Here is a 20,444-nt window from a genome sequence, read left to right as displayed (position 1 = left end):
CTTATTTGTTCCTGGTGCTGTTGTTTTAATATGGTGTTAGGAGCATCAGCCATGCTGAGAAAAAAACCATGCTACCCTCGGCTGAGAACGACTAACTCAGCCACGTTGTGAAAAAGACTCATAAAAATTCCTCATGTTATCGACGGGACGGGATTCGAACCAGGATCTTTTCCACCCGGTGTGGGGAGGACAGCGATTCTACCAACTCTACTGCCCACGAGGGCTCTTTTGTCTTGCGTTTTCTTTAAATATGCGAAATCCGCATATTTAATGAATTCTAACAGCTTCAGTCTAGTTCTAATACTGGGAAATGCGAAAATGCCCACGTAAGATGTGGTGGTGTAAGCATGAAAAGAGCTGATGGAAAATCACAACGCAATTTCCAGATGCAAATTCAACTAGGGAATGTAATTTGATGTTCGAAGAAAGCAGCAATTTATTTCGCCAGACCAGCCAGGGGTGTGTTGAACATACGTATAAATCTGAAAAAAAAGAAAGAAAGGGAAAAAAAAACAAAAAAACCGAACAAGGTATGAAATAAAGCTAGATACGAGCAGATGAAACACTTGATAGTGCTTCCAGTAATTGGAGTCAACAATCGATTTGTTTTTGCTTAAAATTCTTTCATAGAGTGTAAAACCTTGCAGATTACTTACTGAGCACAGAAACCGCGCGCGCGCGCACACACACATACACACGGGCATGTGTGTCTGATACACCGATGAGCCAAAACATTATGACCACCACCTACCTAATATGATGTTGGTCCTCCACGTGCAGCCAAAACAACTCGTACCCGGCGAGGCATGGACTCTACAAGATTTCTAGATGTGTCTTGTGGTATCTGGTACCAACACGTAATCAGCAGATCCTTTAACTCCTTTAAGGGCTGTGGTTGATACGCCGCAGATCGGAGTTGCTGTTCCAACATAAATAACAGATGCGCGATGGGATTATTGTCTAGGGAATTTGGAGGCCAGGGCAATACCTGGAAGTTTTCCTCATGTTCTGCGAACCAGTCTCGAACATTCCGGGCGGTGTGGCATGGTGCATTATCCTGCTGAAAGACAGCACCGCCAGAGGGGGAAACCTCGCCATAAAAGGGTGTACCTGGTCAGCAATGATGTTTAGGTAGGTGGTAGACGTCAGACTGCCCGCCACATGGATTCCCCAGGTAAACGACGCACACGTAAACGACCGTCCACATGGTGTGCAACAGTAAACGTAATTCATCGGACCAGACGACCTTCTTCCAATCACTCAAGGTCCAGTTTCAATGCTCGCATGCCCATTGTAGGCGCTGTCGCCGGTGAACCGGGGTTAGCATGGGCACTTTGGAGCGGCCTGCGGCTACGCAGCCACATTTTCTGCAGGTTCCGATGTACTGTGTGTGTTGTGACACATTACTCCTGTCACCAGCATTCCAATTACCGGCGAGTTTCGACACAGTCGTGTTGCCACGTGTCATCCGGGACAACCTTCGCTCACCTCGAGCATTGATGAGCCGTCGTCGTCCAACACCTTGCCGGCGGTTCGCGCGTTTTTCCCTCCTCGGACCACTTTCGATAGGTAATAACCACGGCTGACCGTGAGCATCCCACCAGCCGTGCCGTTTTGGATATGCTCTGACCCAATCGTCTGGCCATTACAATTTGGCCTTTGTCAAACTCGCTTAAGTCCGCTGCCTTTCCCATCTGAAGAACAAGCGTAACACTGAATAACGGAGCAATATGTCCTTCTTTTTTCTAAAAAATTGTTGCCATCACCTTTGTAGTTAATGGCATCCATCAAAATTTATAGTAGTGAAGAGATCTTTTGTAAGTATGATCAACAGAGCCCATCCAATAGTCCACTCCATGGATTATTAGATGGACTCTGTTGATCATAATTGTTTCTGGATCATAATAGTCAATACAAGTTTCAGCCACGAGCATTAGTTCGAGTACCATGGATGACTTGAGAAACTTTTATGAACATTTTTCACAATGTGACTGAGTTAGTCGATCTCAGGTGTGGTATTTTCTCCTGGAAACTCGGGTTTTTCGTCCAGAATATTAAACGGAACAATATGGGCTTAGTCGATGATGCCCCTAAAACACTACTACAACAACAGTTGGCTGATATATTTTTTGAATCCTGGAACTGGTGTCATCCAAGTCCTTGAACTGGTGTCATTCAAGTGCTTCGGTGTCCATCTCGCTGAATTTTTTTTCATGCTCAGCCCTCTAGGAACAATATGATGGACTAGTTTAAGGGTATATTTCGCGTTTTGCAATGTACTATAACCCACTTCAGAGACCTTTCAAAATCAGGTCATGAACAGCTTCAGTGCTTTATGTGATCGGGACAGGATAATCCATGACGTAGACATTCCATGTTAAATAGCCAAAGGCGAACCTCAAATTTCTCTGTACAACAACTAAATATGAACCCAGGTCAGGGCGACCCACCGCTCTGTAATTGGTCGTCCTAACTTGGGACTAATAATGATAATACAATAAACTCCTGTTATGGCGCTTTCGAGGAAACTTCTCCCAAAGAGCACTTTGAGCAGTGCCCATCTTTTTTTTGGGAGCTAATTTTCATACTTGAGAATTTCTAATTTAGATTACAAGAATTTGGCGTCTATCGTCCCCTTCCCAAAACCTAAAATCAGGTGGAAGAATGGGTATATGAAATATTTGGTTCATTCCTCCTTGGAATCTTAAAAAAGCGATATAAGCAGGAAAGCGTTTAAACGAGATCGTTATAGGCGTTTAAAATGCAATCAACTTTTGAGATCAGAAGAAAAGAACATTAAAAACGGCAGAGCGCTATAAACAGGAACGTTATAATGGGTATTACCCTAATAATATTTAAGAGTTTTCTCTAAAATTGGATAACATGCATCCAACTGTCCTACAATGATTGGAGTAGGTTATGTGTAAGTTAAGTGCCAAAGCATCTTAACTTACACATTGTTGTTGGATGAAAAACCTCGTATCATTTGATGGATGAAAAACCACATTTCAGAGAGAAACAATGGTTTTCTTTTGGTGATTACATACACCCGCGAGGGGCATCTCCTGTTGGGTGGAGCGGAGTGACTTGACAGTCTTTTGTCTGCTGGACGAATCGATGTTTTGTAAGCCTGAATGAACTTGTCCAATAGGCAACATCTGGCGATTTATTGTACCAAAACAATTCTACGTGTGACTCTTACTGGTGTCTCTTTATTTCCTGTACGATTTTCCACAAAATAGTGGCCCATTGAAACTATGCATTTCACTTGCTGTACCATCGGTTTTACGCATCTACCATTAATAGTTAATGTACACTCCTCTTCTATGTGTATCTCCTGACAGACTTTTATATATTTTTGTGTCGACTGATTGGTGTCCTAAGTATCGGAAATAAACAACTAGTCTCCTGCAGGCCGCTCGTGGTAGTGCGTGACACGGTTTAACAAGCGACGTGTGGAACCCACAATGGACATTGGTCATGCAGAACGCCAAGGATCCATAAAAAAAAATCCACAACAAAAGGTGCCAGGATGATACAGACCTAATAATGGCCAAACACGTCATCCAAGTCTGCTATTTGAAACTTTCAGTGAATATTAACTGTGGAGGTTGGAGTCGAGAGTTGTTATGAAACCCCTATTGGAGAAAGTGATCCCCATTCGCAAAAATTACGTGCTGAAAGGGTTAAGGTGTAATTTATCGCTTGCGGGCGCAGAGATCGTCTTGGGTACAGTTCTAACCTCTTTTCTCACTGATCGAAGATGATTTCATGTTATTAATAACTGCATTGGTGCAAGCAACTTGAATAACAATTAGGTTTTCATGATCTAAGATGATTTTACATTATTAATAACGCATTGTTGCAAGCAGCTTGAATACGCAATTAATTCATTTCCAAGTGGCGTCACAGTGGTCAAGCTTTTATTTATTACAAAGGCTGAATGCTTTTCATGATGTAAGATGATTTTACATTATTAATAACTGCATTGTTACAAGCAACTTAAATACACAATTAGTTTATTTCCAAGTGACGTCACAATATTCAAGATTTTATTTATTACTAAGGCCGTGCCGGCGAATGCTTTTCATGATCTAAGATGATTTTACATTATTAATAACTGCATTGTTGCAAGCAACTTGAATACACAATTTATTTCCAAGTGACGTCACAATGTTCGAACTTTTATTTATTACTAACGCCGTGCCGGCGAATGCTTTTCATGATCTGAGATGATTTTACTTTGTTGATAACTGCATTGTTGCAAGCAACATGAAAACACGGTTTATTTCTAAGTGACGTCATAACGATCGAGCTTAAATTTTACATTATTAGCAACTGCATTGTTGCAAGAAACTTGAATACACAATTAGTTTATTTCCAAGTGACGTCACAATGGTCGAGTTTTTTATTTTTTTAGTTCTTTTAACGCCGTGCCGGCAAATGCTTTTTTATGATCTTTTGGTTTTTTTCTGGTATTCGTCTTCTGACAAGATAGTTAAAAAGTAAATGAGTGATTTGTGCCTTCGGTATAATGCGCTATTGTCTTAATTACAGATAACAATAAGTTGGGTGCATGCGCAATGCTGACCACGTGATCGAACGCGCATGAATTTCACTTAAGCAGGAGGAAGCAATCCATTTTACATGTGCACGAAACCATCTTTAATGTAATGAGCCAAATGCACGAATAGCTGCGGGCCAATACCGAACGCTCTTTTTTTGGCGAACTAATACTAAGAAACCCTGGGTTTTTTTTTCTTTCTTTTTTTATCTTAAATAAAACAGAAAGGAAAAAAAGAAATTTACGTGGGACAGATGGAAACTCAAAGGTTTAATCGAAATCAAAAACTGAGATTTTGTTTCGGGAGAAAGCCATTAACGTATCAATATTTGATTATCTTTTGGAGAAGATGTTCAAGGGATGAAACTGCAGCTGGAGATGGAAAATCGCCTTCATCCACCCTGCCATCATCTTCTAAGACACACTCACACCACTCGCTATGCGCTTTTATCAACTTTCCCCAACTCTAATGCCGACTGTTTGTATCGGCGTCTTTTCAGTAAGATGGCAGAGCGAGCGAGCAATCGAACCCGCAGACATTAGTCGGAAACGGGCGAACGCTGAGCAGAGAGGGAGGGCTAACCCTGTAATTCCTTCGGAGGATTTATGCAAACAATGCCCCACATCTTGGCTCATTTCCACCTGTTCCGTAATAGGAAGTGAAACTGGAAAATAATCTCCCGGTTGCGAGGTGTTCATTTCACCTAGAACGCCATTGTTGCACCCCCGCGTGGCCAACGCCGCGTTCTCGGTCCATTTCGCTCTCACTGGAACTCAATATGAAAGGATTTGTCGCAACTCATCGCGGCAAACGACTACATCGGCTACCGTGTTGTTTAATTTGCTTCCGACTAACGCTCCGTAAATGAAACTCCGATCTGCAGCTCTTTCTTCCCCCTTGCAGCGTCTCCTCCAGACGCTCCTTGTCAAATCCAAGCCGAGCATTGGCATCCGTACGGAAATTATTCCGGGTGTGCGTGATCCAGTTAAGCTCGCACTTATCAGAAAGCTCCTCACGAAGCATTCCGAGTAACTCATTCCGACTGTCATGTCGCAGAGATGTTGCCGGCAACCTATGCTAATCAGGCTTATCACTCCCCCGGAAGGATGGGACTTCATTTTATGCATCTTCGCCGTGAAATGAGCTCCTGGAGATGAGCCGAGGGCCCTCTGCAAAACGAAAAGAAACGGCCTTGCTCACTCTCTCTGTCTCTCTCTCGCTCCTTTCTTCATCTCTCCTTCTCCTGCTACCTCGCTCACCTTACTCCCAACTGCGCGCTCTCTCTGTCTATCCGTCTATCTCTCTATCTATCTGTATGTGTGTATAGATATCCTTCTCTTTCGTACACCGTACTTCAGTGTAATAGGTGTGTATAGGAAAAAAGAAGGAGGGATATATATATATATAGAGAGAGAGAGAGAGAGTTTCTGCTCAGGTAAAATTCTCCACATTTCTTTTTAACATTCTTATGCCTCTTTCAATACATTTATCTAAGACAATAAATATTGTTTTTCTCACTAATATTCACCTCTTTGTCTCTCTCTCTCAGGTTTGGAATCTGAGCAGGAGGAAGAATCCCATCAGAATTAAGCGTGCTCAACACTTTCAAGGCCTTATACACCTCAATCAGAACGCCTTGCAGATACCTCTTGCTGCCCTGCTCTGTACTCGTTCTACCAACTCAACATCCTTCCTAAAATGAGGCTTCCAGACCTGTATTCAATACTCAAGGTGTGGCCTGACCATTGCCTTATACAAGGGGATAATCACCTCCTTATCCCTGCTCGCAAAATCCCTGTATATCATTCACAAAGCCCCATGGCAGCCTGTCTACACTGCTCAGAAAACTTCCTATCTGACTGCACAATTACTCTAAGGTCTCTTTCATTCTCCACTACCCTGAGTGCAACACCACATAGTTGGTACAATATCTCTGCGGTTATTGCTACCCATATGCAGTACTTTGCATTAGTCAAAGTTAAACTTCAGTTGCCACTTCTCAGCCCATCTGCTCAACTTTTCCAGATCCGGTTGCAACAACATACTGTAATTACCGTTATTAACACCATCCCAACCTTTGTACCATCTGCAAACTTCGATATACAAAACAATAATAGGTCCAACACCGAACCCTGGGGGACACCACTAATAACATTAATCCACGAAGAGCAGTATCCATTGATACTGCTTGAGTGATAGTATCTTGTTTAGTGATAGTATCCCACTCAACCACCCTTTTATCCATCGTAACAACTTGCCCTTAATGCTATACTGCTCCAATTTGTACAGCAGTCTTCCATGCGCAACAGTATCAAAAGCTTTCCTGAAATCCAAGTATATGATAACAAAATTATTTTTTGCATCCAGTTCCTTTGTGACCACATCATATACTGGTGTGCAAAACTTAAGGACCAACACTATTTCTAAAGGTTACAACCACAAAATCTTTACTTAAGCTACTCTTTACTGATGAGAGTAGATTCAGTCTCAACAGCGATTCTGGGCGTCAGCTAATCTGGCGAGAGGTTGACACACGGTATCACCCCGCAAACATCACTGAAAGGGATCGATATGGCGGTCGAGGTGTTCTTGTCTGGGGAGGCGTTATCTTGGATGGAGGTACACAACTCCAGATACTGGAAGGCGATACTGTAACCGGTCCACGCTACTGTACTCCATTTTAACATCCATTTGAGACCCCACTCCCTAGGCCGAAGCCTATCCATGGTTTGATCTAAAATGGGATAATGTCGGAATCGTTCAAATTCAGTTTAGTTAGTAAAATAAAATAAAACAAACAAAAATGCAATTAATCACTTGTCGTTTGGCCACTTAGCCTCGTGCGAGAGAAATTAACTTTGAACTTATTGTTCCGTCAATCTCAATAGAACGAGTTGACGTCCCTGCCACGAGGAGGCGTGCCTCTACTATCAAGCATCCAATTTCTCCTTTTAAAAACTTGACATACGTATTTGTTAAAATAAGCAAATAGACGTTTATCGGTGAATATAACATGGAGTCCCTCTCTCCAGAAAGCCGATCGAAATTTCAAGTTCATTTCTAAAGTCCACATAATTGTTGCAGTCCAACATAACATCTTCAGATGTTTCAGGTTCACCGCACAAGTCAGAGTCCTTCAGGCCAAGTTGGTATAATCTTGATGCCAATCCATGTCCTGTTACCAGGAACATGGCCTGCAATCCAAACTGTAGCCAGCTTTCTTTTTGGTATCAACATATCAAATCTTGGAAAGAACATATAAGTCTGACGTCCTTTTTCTGTAGTTTCCCAGTTAAATAAGCCATGCCTGCTATTAGTACTTCATATTGTGCCGGTATTCTATCCAAAACCACTTGCAATGCTTCAGAGGATACTGTCCGACATGCCCTTGTAATTCCTAATAAGGCAAACCTTTGTGCCTGAGTTAAATATTTTTGAATAATTTTATTACCAGTCCTATGCACTCAAGCTCCGGCTCCATAACATACTATCGCTACTGTACTGAGGTAATCCTTCCCCATGTGCATCTGTTCAGAGGTGCCGTTGGCCCAGAGTCGTGTTTATCGATGATAACGCCACACCCCATCGCACTGCAGATGTTGGTATGCTTTTGGAAAGTGCGGACATTGTTCGTATGGGTTGGCCTGCCCATTCCGTTGGTCTAAATCCCATCGAACACATATGGGACGCTCTGGGGAGACGCCTAGCGGCACGTCCACATCCACCAGAAAATGCTCACTAGTTGAAAGTGGCGCTGACAGAGGAATGGACGATGTTTCCTCAAGAACTTATCAATAACATTGTTCTAAGTATGGACAGGCGGTGCAAAGCCTGCATCGACATTAGGGGTGGCCATATATCCTACTGAGGACCATCTCTTCCCTTTGTTCCATCTTTGGCAGAGATGCATCTGTATCATGGCAGCCAGTGCTATCTTGCCATTTTTGAATAAAGTCCATCTGTACCGTTTTGTTTCCGTTGTTGTGTTTGTGTTTTTTCCTTTATCATTTCTGTACCTCACGAAGTTCCTTTGGCATGCTTTTCCCATATCCAGGCCACTCCTGTGAGAAGCTACAGGTGAAAACCTGACTGGTCCTAGCGTAGTATCCAATCAAATTGGTCAGACAAGACTTCCCCTTAACAGACCCAGCTGTGTCTGAATTATTACTGCTGTCTTGTCTAGATGATCTTGCAATGCTTCTTTAAGTTCTTCTTGAGTTCGATTCTCGTCGGTTCACCGACGAGAATCGAACTCAAGTCTTTTCCATCCGATGTTGGGAAGGACGGTGATCCTACAATCTGTGCTACCCACGAAGACTCCCAATAGATGGATTTTCATGAAATTTTATATTTGGGACTTTTAAACAGTTTCCTCGATCCATTCTATTCATTAAAAGCAGACGAGTAAGAATCAGACAATTATTATTTCTTTATTCGTCCGTCCGCATGTAATAACTCGACTCCCACGAATGGATTTTCTTTAAATTTTATATTTGGGCCTTTTAGAAATATTTTTCGTGCCTGCATTGACTAACTTGTTTATTTAATTTAAAAACGTGTTACCTGTTTTTGATTTATTTTAATTATTGTTTTAAAAGATATTAGGGGGTTCTGCTGATGATTTAATTTTGTGAAAGGGTTCCATCGGGCCATAGCGAATAACGGCCATAGACCAGTAAACGATATTTTATCTTAATAGTCACATCTGGGCGTTCCTTTGATTTTCTATTGCTATAGGAACGAATTGATCAACGAAAGTTAGCAGTATAGTTTATATTTTTATACTTTATAAATATATTTTTATAGTTTATTATAATAAAGTAACAACTTTACATGGTTCGAATTGCTTCTCACATAACTTCCTTCTATCCCTAGCATACAACGTTCAACACCTGCGTTGCTAACCATCTGTTGAACATACGGGTATTTTAAATGGCGATTTATCACCACAAATTAAGGAGAAGCCATTTCCCCCCTCCTCTCACGACCTGTTAACTTCTGATAGGAATCGAAACCTTGAGAGTAGCTATAATTTTTTAACAGAAGGAAAGAGAATGACACAAAGACGGATGGTTCTCTCGTCAAAACCTGTAATCAAAGCTCTGGCCACTAGATGGCACTTTACTAGTTGTTATTGTGAACTTGAAATAGTAGAACCTGATCGTTGTCTAGACAGCTACTTAGACCAACCTAAATACAAGAGGAAGCTGAACATCACCTCAACTCGCTTAAATATACAAATATTCTATTGAAATGCAGGAGCTTTATGCTACAGTTGTGTTGTAGGAGCAAAGGCGACTAAGGCCATTCTGAGGTCGATTTTCTGTTTGCTGGTCGAAAAACCAGAATTTCCGGGAGACAAAACCATGCTACCGTCGTCTGACATCGACTAACTCAGCCACGTTGTGAGAGGCCCATAAATATTCCTCTCGCTGTCGACGAGACTCGAATTCGGATCTTTTCCACCCGTGTGGTGTAGATGGCAATTCTACCATCTGTGCTACCCAAGAGGACTTATGCCATAGAAACCTGTGCCAAGATGCAGTGACGATGTAGTAACAGCATGTTCCAGTGCATAATTCGCCATCATTCGTATTTCATCAAGCAGAAGAGATGGAAATCATTGGGTCAGGATTCTCAGTCTCAGGCAAGGTTTTTTCTCCGTGAAATCGGAGTTTTTCCTCCATAAAGCATGTCAGTTTACAGACACAATAAACTGATGCCTAATGACCTTAGTTGCCTTCCTCGAGTCACTGATTTGCGCTCAGGTCTTTTCAACTCGGTGTGGGGAAGATGATGATTATACCAACTGTGCTACCCACGAAGGCCTGGTTGATATGTCACGTGATTGTGACGTAACTGAGGCTATACATCGCAGGCTAATGGAAGCATCGTGAAGGAGATTGTAAATGACCACGACCATGTGACCATGTGGGTAGTAAATGGATGGCCAGTGCTCAAAACAGAAGGAACTGGAAAGTTGCTGGAGAGGCCTTCATCCTGCAGTGGATTGAAAATGGCTGCTGATGATGATGTACGTAAACAATCTTTTCCTATTCCGAGGGTTGGGTCGTTTAAATTAAACGCCTAGGGACCTAGACCATGAGGTCGTGCCTTTTCAAAGACCCGCGTTTCCATAAAAAAATGACATTCAACCCGCCGAAGCTGACAAATTCACCCATGGTTGGAAAAACTCCTTGAATCTTAAGCTTCATGCATTTTCTTCAATATTCTTAGCGCATAAACTCTGCTGTCCACGATTTGAGAAAGCTAATATTGAGCATGCCAGTTGAGGAAACTTTAGTTTCTGAAAAAAAAAAAAATTGTTGATCGATAAGTATCACAACCAGATGCCAAAAGATCACATTTTACATAATAATAATATTTTATTTTCGGTATTATGCAATTACAAGTGGCATATTCATATCTAATCATGCAAATCAATCGAGTCATAACGTAGCGTTCGCTTTGTTCCACAACTTGGAGTCCATTAAAATCTGTCTGGACCCACAGATGTTAAATTACATTTTGGAGCTAAAGGCGGGTCTTTCCGAAGATGCATCAACTGCAGACTTGATGTAAGAGTTATTTTTGATAGCCTTATCCTCAAGACAAGCCACAGATAGTTAGTCTGAACATTCCACTATACTCATTATCTCCGATTAAAAACTGATTACGGAAGAGCGGAAACTACCTTCTTCTAATTGAAACCCCGCGAGGAAACATGTGGTTCTTGTTCTTCACGCTAGACCACACTCTCCCGCCTCCAGCTACAAATGCGCCCCCTTAACGAGCGTCTTGGGAACTGAAGAAATAATTGATATTCAGCAACACAACCAGCTAACTTCAATTGACTTTTAATCACCACTGGAAGCGCCTTCTATGCCAGACGAACATAAAACACAAGAGGAACACCAGCGCCACTCCATGTAAACTCATTTACCAGCGAGTTTGATATACTTGCAACCTATCCCATTAAGAGCTTGTTCGCTGTGAGGTTGGGATGGGATCAAGGGCGACTTTTGGATGATAGGAAGATTGACTCCGATCTCCATCTACCAAAATAAATAAACAGGAACTCTTTCTTCTCTTAGGGTGTGTATCTCAAGGCTAATTTCTTGCTTCCTATTGTGTAATTTTTCGCTTATGGATATCACAATTTTCGACTGATTTAATCTTTCGCGATCTATCCATTTTGATTGGAAAACAGGAAGTACATCATTGCAAACGATTCATGGTATTTCCGTCGGCTGCACTTTAAACTAGGTTATTGTTCAATGTATTGGTGAGGCGTGTGTGAACAGTGTTGAAACAGATGCGTGATCGAAGACATTCCTATAATGCCCGCCTACTTAATGTTAGAAGACATGTCCAGTTGTCTTACATGGTAAAGGGGGTACCTCAAGAATGACCATTGACCTCGAGCTTGCGTTTACTAATGCTTTTGTAGAGTGTCCATAGTTTTTATTATTACTGCAGATTCCTATCGTTGGTGAGGTCAAATATAGAGGAAACAAATAGAAGTAGGTCTTGGTCTTGTAAAATATAAATCTTTATGAATCTATATATTGTTACCAAATCTATATATCATCCAAATAATGCTGACGAAGATAACATTTGTACAGGATTTATCACACACCACCTTTGAAAGTAAATTGGGTGTGTTCTGTTGTCGATTTTCTGTTTGCTGGACTTTAACTCAGGCTTCCAGGAGAAAAAACCACGCTACCTGAGACCGACTAACTCAGCCATGTTGTGAAAAAGGCCTATTGAAATTCCTCACGCCATCGACGGGACTCGAACTCAGGTCTTTTTCACCCAGTGTGGACAGGACGGCGATCCTACCAAACTACCAACAAGGGCATCATACGAATTTTATACCATACAGTAAAAAAATATGTGGAGGTCCTAATTTTATAAGACTTGTATACCGTGAAAAAAAGAGTTACCCGAGAATTAACAGCAGATGCGATCACGACAAATTGCTGTTCAACTCACATTGAGCCATCACACTTCCAGAAATGTTCAAGAGGTCAGTAGGCAATATCTCCTTATTCTGAGGGAGCGTTGCCACTTCCAATTCGCTTCATCAAGGCATCTCAATATTCTATTGGATTCAGGTAGGTGGATCTGGTAGATCCACGCCCACTGCATTCTCCAACCAGCCAGAGCCTACAGGGAGTGCATTTTGGGGACAATTTACAACCCGGTACTGCACAAGGCCTCCGTAGCCGAGTGGTCAGGAGCTGAAGTGCAGTAGCACACGCTCTTTAAGTAGACCTGGGTTCAAGCCCCCTGACTGCTAAATACGGTCGATCTGCCAACCCGCACTGGACCATCGTGGCAGATTATGGTCCATTTCCCTCAACATGAATTGTTGAGGAGGCTTCCATCCTGCAGTTTACCTTTACCTTACTGCCACAAATAGAGCTCTAAAACACTAGCGAAATTATAAATTCTGGGTTTCATTTGCAGGAGTTTCTAACAGTCTCTCGTGTCCTTTAAGAAACGTACAAACCAACCTTCAGCCTCCCACCCGCAGTGGTGTAACCGGCGGTATGGTAGTTTCGCTACTGCGGGGGTGGAAGGTTGAAGGTTGGTTTTGCACAGTTTGTTGGTTTTGACTGCTTCCTATATTATTTTCTCTCCGCGCATTTATCTTTTTCTCATTTGTACGTTATTCCATTAGCAGATTATACATTCATTGATCACTATCTTATGGCCACCTACCTGTCCACACTGATAACAGCTGCTGAATTGACTCCACTAGATGTCTGAAAACGTCCGTAAAGAATCTGTAGCCATGCAGCCTGCGATTCTTTTCACCGTATCGGATGACATGACAGTTGCATGTCCACGCGCCTCCACTTCGAGTTCCGAAACCTTACACAGGCTTTCAATTGGATTGAGATCATGTGAATTTTGAGGCCAGTCAAGGTGGGTGATACCTTCATTGCGTTCCTCGAATGACTCGTACACAGTGCGGGTCCGATGACGCATCACATTATCATCTTGGACTATCCCGTTTCTTTCCTGGAACATGTATCATGGCAGCTTGCACATGATCTCCAAAGCACTACCGGTAGACCTCACCAGTGAAACCGTCCATGTGTACCAGGGGTCCTAGTTTTTGCCAGCAAAACATGCCTCATATTAAGCAACCCCCCTCTGCCTATCTGAATAGTGGGCACCTTGTATACGTTGTTGTAGTAGGATTTTAGGAGCACCAGCGTGTATACTGTCTGTAAATTGTTCTGTGGTCGAATTTCTGTTTGTTGTGCTGGGAGAAAAGAAAGGACTTTCCGGTAGAAAAAACGGTGCTACCCTCCCCTGAGACCAACTAACTCAGCTGTGCTGTGAAAAAGGCCCATAAAAATTCCTCACCTCATTGACAGGACTCGAACTTGGCTCTTTTCCACCCGGTGTAGGGAGGACGACGATCCTACTGTGCTACTCGCGAGGGCTGCACCATGTACGATGGGTCAATGGCCACGATGGTCCACATCCACGAGCATGATGCACCAGGTATTTAGACTCATAAGTGTTAATATTGTATATTAATGATGTTCTTTGGTTTTGTATCCAATGTTTATCCAATAATTGTTGGTGTTTGTATCCAATGTTTATGCAATAATTGTTGGTGTTTGTATCCAATGGTTATGCAATAATTGTTGGTGTTTGTATCCAATAATTGTTGGTGTTTGTATCCAATAATTGCTGGTGTTTGTCTCCAATGTTTATGCAATAATTGTTGGTGTTTGTATCCAATGGTTATGCAATAATTGTTGGTGTTTGTATCCAATAATTGTTGGTGTTTGTATCCAATAATTGCTGGTGTTTGTTTCCAATGTTTATGCAATAATTGTTGGTGTTGTATCCATTAATTGTTGGTGTTTGTATCCAATGTTTATCCAGTAATTGTTGGTGTTTGTATCCAATGTTTATCCAATAATTGTTGGTGTTTGTATCCAATAATTGTTGGTGTTTATATCCAATAATTGTTGGTGTTTGTATCCAATAATTGTTGGTGTTTGTATCCAATGTTTATGCAATAATTGTTGGTGTTTGTATCCAATAATTGTTGGTGTTTGTATCCAATAATTGCTGGTGTTTGTATCCAATGTTTATCCAATAATTGTTGGTGTTTGTATCCAATGTTTATCCAATAATTGTTGGTGTTTGTATCCAATAATTGTTGGTGTTTGTATCCAATGTTTATCCAATAATTGTTGGTGTTTGTATCCAATAATTGTTGGTGTTTGTATCCAATGTTTATCCAATAATTGTTGGTGTTTGTATCCAATAATTGTTGGTGTTTGTATCCAATAATTGCTGGTGTTTGTATCCAATGTTTATCCAATAATTGTTGGTGTTTGTATCCAATAATTGTTGGTGCTTGTATCCAATAATTGTTGGTGTTTGTATCCAATGTTCATCCAATAATTGTTGGTGTTTGTATCCAATGGTTATCCAATAACTGTTGGTGTTTGTATCCAATACTTATCAAATGCTCTTTGTTGATTGTTTGATGTAAATGATTTATGTCAATGTTACCTACCATAGGGACAAAAAAGTGGCGTCTCTAGGAGAGAGCAAAAAAGAGCGTTTTAGCTCATTTGGTTCAGTACTGAGAAGTGAATCGAATCATCGGGTCACCAAGAGATTCATTGAAGTAACCGTTCAGTAAATTAGGCTTAGTGAATACAGAGTCACGACTCGTGAGCGAAGGAGGTAGTCACGACTCACGACTCGAGACCCCAGTTTCGACTCGTGATTGAAGGCGTGCACTACACGAGTAGAGTAGATAAATCATAAATCACGTTGCTCCTCTAAGGCAACTCACACTGTACTCTCAAATTATATTTTGGAACCTAGAGAGCTCAGTTCATAAAGTGAGTCAGTATAATTTCGATAATTTAGTCATTTCAATGGAATTAGTTCACTGCATAAAATCGAGTTATTAGATCTTTGACAACTCCATTCGATTCGTATCTCGATTTGTATTATCTATATATGAATCGAACTGAATCATGTAACTGAATGACTGGCTGTTTTATAATAACAAAAATATTTTTTTTGAAAATAAAGGCAAGCAGCTGAAATGGAGTTGTAACTACACTCGTTGACCAAAAAAATCAGGAAATTTTATCCATTATCTAGTAAGACCACCTTTTGCCCTAATTCTAGCCCCCCTAAACGTAGTGGCATGGATTCCAACAAGTGTCTAAAGTCTAGCTCCAGATTTGACTATTCTTCCATCAGGATATTTCTTACCTGCATTATTGTGGTCGGTAGAGAGTCAAAGCCGGGCTGCCCTTTTCAACATATCGCGGACATTGTGATTTGGATTCATATCTGCAGAATTATGTGGCCAGGGTAGATGTTGGAATTCTTCGGAATGTTCCTGGAACCATTCAGAAACAATTTTTGCTTGGTGGATAGCTGCGTTGTTGTCTTCAAAGAATCCATCGCAATCCCGGTAGAAATGAAGCATTGCATTGTGAAGTTGTTCTGATACGACAGAAAGTCGTATCAGACCAACAACAGAAGGTCATTGAAGGTAACGCAGTCTTCTAATGGTATTAGCGTAAGAAGTCCATACTAACAGAATATACCTCGTACAAAGATACCACCCCCAGCCACCTCGGTGATGGACAGGAGAGAGTCTAGATACACAGAGCTTCATGAGATTTACGCTATCCTTTCACTCAGCCATTGGTGCAAATAAAAACCTGTAAATCTAGACTGACCAGACTACATCATCTTTTCCACTGTTTCACAGTCCAATTTTGGACTGTGGAACGTTGGAAAATATTTCCAAATTCTTCTGAGATGATTGCTTTCAACACGCCACTGTTTTCTTCGTTTACTCAATTGTTGCTCCCATCAAACGCGCTCTAAAATTACACCTTTCTGAAAATAAAGACAGGTGATCTTTCTGCCCCATTATGGGATCGACCATGAAGCCCAGGAAAACATACAATATTTGTCTGATATCAAGGAACTTGTGATCATATTGCCACCACTTACATATTATACATTTAATTATCTGTAGATGCCAATTGCGAAAGGTTTCTAATTTTTTTGGCCAGTGAGTGTATATCGTCTGTAAATACACGTATTTTTATACACGTCCATTTTGTGTAAAAAGATAATACAAGATGTCGATATGTACGAGGTGTTTATAATTAAAGTGTCATTTTGACTGTCTCTGTGGGACAAACCATGAATCATCGATATATGAAATTTGGAAGAGGCACTGGTCCTGTGGGAAAAACAATATTAGATTCTATATGGCATTAGTGATGCACACGTCTTAGATGCTACCACAGCTGCAATCAACATGGCCTTAGGAGCATCAGCAACTAAGGCCATGTTGCTCCGTGTATACTGTCTGTAAATTGCTGTGTTCTGAGGTCGATTTTACGTTTTCTGTATGAAAAACCCTAGGTTCCATGAGAAAAAACCATGCTACCCTCCCCTGAAACCGACTAACTCAACCACATTTTGAAAAAGACCCATAAAAATTTCTCCCGTCATCAACGGAATTCGAACTGAGGTCTTTTCCACCCGGTGTGGGGATGACGGCGATCCTATCAACTGTGTTACCCGCGAGGGTCAAGGTTCTATAAATTAAATTATTAGTTTCTCTGAAGCTTCCAACAGTCCTCCTTGACACCATACCCAGCATGATGATTCCCATCGAAGGTTGGAGGAATTTCTGAACTTTCCTTCAATGGAGATTATAGTTAGTTCAGATGAAATTGAGGGAATAGGATATTCTTCACCAGCTTTTCCGGATTTTTCTTCCCGCACAACATGCAGATCAGCCATAAATACAGACTTATAGACAAATACACGATGTAGATATTTACAACTGCATAAGAAAAAAGGAGTAGTGTGCTTGATGATTGAATATCAACAACAAAGTGTTCTTATTAATTATCGACCAGTTGGTTATGAATATTGTAAGTTATGATCAATATTCCCCCTTGTAGGAGATGATCCTAAAGTGGAAAAAGAAGAAGAAGTATTGTATCCAGGAGCTCAAATTTACAAAATGCAGATAAAAGTTTGGATTTCCTGACTTTTGTATCAACCTGTACGTATATGTGCACGTGCCCTTTAAAACGCTACTTGTCAGAGTTGATTCACCGACGAAGAGATTGACTTCTCCAATAGACCGTTATTTGCATCCATGCTTTTGTTTGCACAGAATACACATACGGCCATGCGGTGGCTATAAGAATTAACTTGTAGAATAGCACGCACCCGGAGGGTTTCCCCCTAAATATTGAGTGGAAAAGATTAAAAAAAGGCCAGCAAAGAACTCTTCATTCGTGGTTTGTGTTGAAGCCTTATGAGAACAGTTGGGAGGTCAGCTTGAAGAAATAAGATTTCCGAAAGAAAGTGCAATTATTCGACAGACCTTTAGCCTGGAATAGCTTAAGGCTTTTGCAAGGAGCATTTACCGCAGACGAATAGAAGTTACCGGAATTCCCACCAAAATGGGTGATCGATTTTGAGGAAAAGTCAGAGGCGAAAGGAGATCCAAAATCAAATAACCTTCTTACATCGAATGAGGTGAACTCAAACTCAAAGGGAGCGCTTCTAACGCCAAGAAACAAATTGATTTAGCGTTATCGTGGGGATTTACACATACTGCACTACACTAGACATAGGTGGTGCTGTTGTCGCTGCAATAGCCCTTATCCGAAGGTATTGTTATTTATTTATACCAACCCAGCGTTTTAGTATTGGAGCATTCGTACCGCTAACATTATTTTCCAGTTTCTCACCTCATGGACCGTTCTGAAGTACGTTTTATCGAAGGTCATTTCCATTGCACGCCGCGTTAAACATAAAAGATGAATTTCTGGAAAATAAACACTCAGTAAAATTGCGCAGAAAGCTGAAGATGTGTTTTATAACTTATATTAATAAATGTTGTTGTTGTTGTAGAGTTTTAGGAGCATGAGCGACTAAGGCCATGTTGCTCCATGTAAATTGCGTGTGTTCTGTGGTCGATTTTCTGTATGCTGGTTGAAAAACCCGAGGTTTCCAGAAGAGAAAACCGTACTACCGCGCCTGAGACCACCTAACTCAGTCACGTTGTGAAAATGGCCCATAAAAATGGGCCTTTTTCACGAGGCATTAATAAAGGGATTTGAGCTTTGTTATACTTGTGGAGTGAAAAATCTTTTCTTGAGTTGCCTTTCAAAGTCATCTTATTGTAGGAAATTGTATTTTTATTGGTACATTAACATCATTCAAATTATTTGTGAAGTCTTTTTAATTAATGAAAAGGTTGTTGGATCTGTTTTCAATCAGCATCGGGACAAACGAGGATAAGAAAACAGTATTTTGTGGTTTGCTTGTGAAATGGAATAAACAGGACAAGAAACTGGTCATCTAAGAGAGGCTAAATTAATCCCGATGAAAAAGATCCATGAATTTATATTACTTTCTTACTATGAAGTTTTCTTGAGTTCCATGATGACCTATAGTACCTGCACAACGACATAAACTCACATCCAAAAGTATCCAGACACTACTGTTTTCGTAGTCCATTGAACTGTCCGGATAAGCAAGTGACTGACCGATAAAGGAAAAAGGTATCTGAGTCACACAAATTGTTCTCCTCATGGCATGTAGAATCAAACTGACTGCTTTCAAGAGTACGTTAATCTGGGATGCTACACTGCTGGCTTGTCGATTCGTGAAATTGCTGACAGCCTACACTATCATCACTTACATCATAAAACCACCGACTGTCCATCTAAAGTGGACCATCGGTGGTTTTATGATGAAATGGAAGCATCGCAGGACCACCAGCTGACAGCAAAGCACGTGAAAGCCACACTTTTCAGACCTTCTTCCAAAACAACAACCAGAAGTTTGGGACATCAGAAAGGATTGATATTTGAAGGACTGATACGTACGGAGCCTATGGGCTTGGTTTTTATGGGAGAGCGGTGACGCATAAGCCAAACCTTCCCAACTGCAATCAGTGGTCTCGCCCTCTATGTTGCCACGAATGCCAAAATTTGTCCATAGAGTACCGAAAAGTGGTGCTATGGAGTGACAAGTATCACTACATGCTATTCCGATCAGATGACTAGTAAGCATGTGGACACTGTGAAAAATGAAGTTCGGAAAAGGTGAAATTAGAGTGTGGGCTGTTTGAGTGGTATAGCCTGTGACTTTTCGTAGTTGTGCGGAGAACCGTGAACACCAACACCTACCTTAACATTTTGGACAGTTCCATTTCCTTACAGTGTGGTAGTGATTTTATATACAAACCCATGTTTATTTCAACAGGGTAAAGCTCCATGGCAAGGGTGCCGTTGGAGAACGGTTCATGGGCGCGAATGTACAGAAGTCGCAATGGCCGGCGCAGATCCTGATTTGAACCATATGGAACACTTATGGGATAAACTGGAACGTCGGGCGAGGGTCAGACCAAAATGGTACACAGCAGTTGCTCAAATTGTCACAGTTCTGCAGGAGTAATGGAGGATTGTACCCACTGAAAACCATATTTCGTTGATGGAAAGTCTGTCAAGAGAGTGGAGTGTGTCATCTGAGTGGCCGGCAGTGGCGTCATTGTGAACTGACAGATATCCGGATACTTTTTGGAGGGTGGAGTATATACTACGTACAATAATATTACTTGTCGCTGCTCTGTAGTGACTTACATTAGTTCATTTCGGACACTTCAGAATACATACTGCTGGGGGGAGCTCTTGTCTTGCTGCATTGTAACACCTGTTTTTAGACAAGCACGTCCTTTCGATCGTTTTCTAGATTCAGTTTATCACACTTGTCATCTAAATTGTTATGTCGGTCCTTTTATATACGTTCACTAGCACGTTGAAG

The sequence above is a fragment of the Mastigoproctus giganteus genome, chromosome 8, assembly GCF_048544385.1.
Source record: "Mastigoproctus giganteus isolate SK-2022 chromosome 8, ASM4854438v1, whole genome shotgun sequence".
Taxonomy (NCBI): Eukaryota; Metazoa; Arthropoda; class Arachnida; order Uropygi; family Thelyphonidae; genus Mastigoproctus; species Mastigoproctus giganteus.
This window is presented reverse-complemented; position numbering follows the sequence as displayed.